At 45.5% G+C, this 2,695-nt stretch overlaps 1 pseudogene; it reads right to left on the bottom strand.

Annotated features, from left to right (window-relative positions):
* Positions 1–2,695, bottom strand: part of LOC124033457 — a 27,799-nt pseudogene that overhangs the window by 9,848 nt on the left and 15,256 nt on the right.

Raw genomic sequence — 2,695 nt, 5'->3', positions numbered from 1 at the left:
GAAGCACAGAATCGTCTAGAATGTCATTGTATGCTGTAGCGTTATGATTTCCTTTCACTGGAACTAAGGGCCCGAACCATGAAAAACAGCCCAGACCATTATTCTTCCTCTACCAAACTTTACAGCTAACACTTTGCATTCTGGCAGGTAGCATTCTCCTGGCATCCGCCAAACCCAGATTTGTCCGCTTTGACTGCTAGCTGGTGAAGCTGCACTATCACTCCAGAGAACTCTGTTTCCACTGCTCCAGAGTCCAATTGCGACGAGCTTTACACCACCCAGCCGACGCTGGCATTACGCATGGTGATTTTAGGTTTGTATGTGCAGCTGCTCGGCCATGGAAACCATTTCATGAAGCTCCCGACGAACAGTTATTGTGCTGGACGTTGCTTCCAGAGGCAGTTTGGAACTAGGTAGTGAGTGTTGCAACCGAGGACAGACAATTTTACTAGATGCTTCAAAACTCGGCGGTCCAGTTCTGTGAGCTCATGTGGCCCACCACATCGTGGCTGAGCCGTTGTTGCTCATAGACATTCCACTTCACAATAATAGCACTTACAGTTGACCAGGCAGCTCTAACAGGGCAGAAATTTGACTAACTGACTTGTTGGAAAGGTGGCATCCTATGACGGTGCCATGTTGAGTCATTGAGCTCTTTAGTAGGGGTCATTTACAGCCAATGTTTGTCTATGGAGATTACATGGTGTGTACTCGATTTTATACACCTGTCAGCAACGGGGTGTCCACATACACTATATACACAAAGTAAGAGAGAGATGGGACTTAAGTATGACTTGAACGATTATGATATGGAGGACATCGAGTGGAATAATTAGCAGCTGTGTTCCATTTCGCCCTGAAGTAATATGTCTCTATGTATCTACTGACCTAGAAAAGAGATGTATCTCAGGGGACTAAAGGTCAGAAAGGGGATCAGAAATGAAGCTACAGTAGTAATTACCTTCTCTGGCAACCATGACACTAGCCACTGTGTGTCTGCATACTGGTCCCTGCAGCTAACAGAGTCAGGCCCATCACTGTGTCTGGGATACCCAGAGTCTCTCCTGTTACACACAACACAGAAAACACACAGTCAGATACACAGGACATAAAGACAGGCCCATCACTGTGTCTGGGTTACCTTGAGTCTCTCCTGATACACACAACACAGAGAACACACAGTCAGATACACTGGACATAAAGACAGGTCCATCACTGTGTCTGGGATACCCAGAGTCTCTCCTGATACACACAACACAGAGAACACACAGTCAGATACACTGGACATAAAGACAGGCCCATCACTGTGTCTGGGATACCCAGAGTCTCTCCTGTTACACACAACACAGAAAACACACAGTCAGATACACAGGACATAAAGACAGGCCCATCACTGTGTCTGGGATACCCAGAGTCTCTCCTGTTACACACAACACAGAAAACACACAGTCAGATACACTGGACATAAAGACAGGCCCATCACTGTGTCTGGGATACCCAGAGTCTCACCTGTTACATCTCAGAGAACACACAGGGTCACTGACATAAAGACAGGTCCATCACTGTGTCTGGGATACCCAGAGTCTCTCCTGTTACAAAAAAACACTGGGTCAGATAAAGACAGGCCCATCACAGTGTCTGGGATACCCAGAGTCTCTCCTGAACACAACACAGAGAACACACAGTCAGATACACTGACATAAAGACACAGGGTCAGATAGTTACACACAACACAGAAAACACACAGTCAGATAGAACATAAAGACAGGCCCATCACTGGGTCAGAGTCTCACAACAGACATACCACAGGGTCAGATACAACACAACACAATACAACACAACACAGGGTCAGATAGAACACAACACAGGGTCAGATAGAAAACAACACATGGTCAGATAGAACACAACACAGGGTCAGATAGAAAACAACACAGGGTCAGATAGAACACAACACTGGGTCAGATACAACACTGGGTCAGATACAACACAACACAATAGAACACAACACAGGGTCAGATAGAACACAACACAGGGTCAGATAGAACACAACACATGGTCAGATAGAAAACAACACAGGGTCAGATAGAACACAACACAGGGTCAGATAGAAAACAACACAGGGTCAGATAGAACACAACACAGGGTCAGATAGAACACAACACATGGTCAGATAGAACACAACACAGGGTCAGATAGAACACAACACATGGTCAGATAGAACACAACACATGGTCAGATAGAACACAACACAGGGTCAGATAGAACACAACACAGGGTCAGATAGAAAACAACACAGGGTCAGATAGAACACAACACAGGGTCAGATAGAACACAACACATGGTCAGATAGAACACAACACAGGGTCAGATAGAACACAACACATGGTCAGATACAACACAGCATAGGGTTAGATACAACACAACACAGGGTCAGATAGAACACAACACAGGGTCAGATAGAAAACAACACAGGGTCAGATAGAACACAACACAGGGTCAGATAGAACACAACACATGGTCAGATAGAACACAACACAGGGTCAGATAGAACACAACACATGGTCAGATACAACACAGCATAGGGTTAGATACAACACAACACTGGGTCAGATAGAACACAACACAGGGTCAGATAGAACACAACACAGGGTCAGATAGAACACAACACTGGGTCAGATAGAACACAACACTGGGT

The sequence above is a fragment of the Oncorhynchus gorbuscha genome, linkage group LG04, assembly GCF_021184085.1.
Source record: "Oncorhynchus gorbuscha isolate QuinsamMale2020 ecotype Even-year linkage group LG04, OgorEven_v1.0, whole genome shotgun sequence".
Classification (NCBI taxonomy): Eukaryota; Metazoa; Chordata; class Actinopteri; order Salmoniformes; family Salmonidae; genus Oncorhynchus; species Oncorhynchus gorbuscha.
The sequence above is the reverse complement of the archived record's forward strand: the minus strand, read 5'-3'. Positions and strand labels throughout refer to the sequence as shown.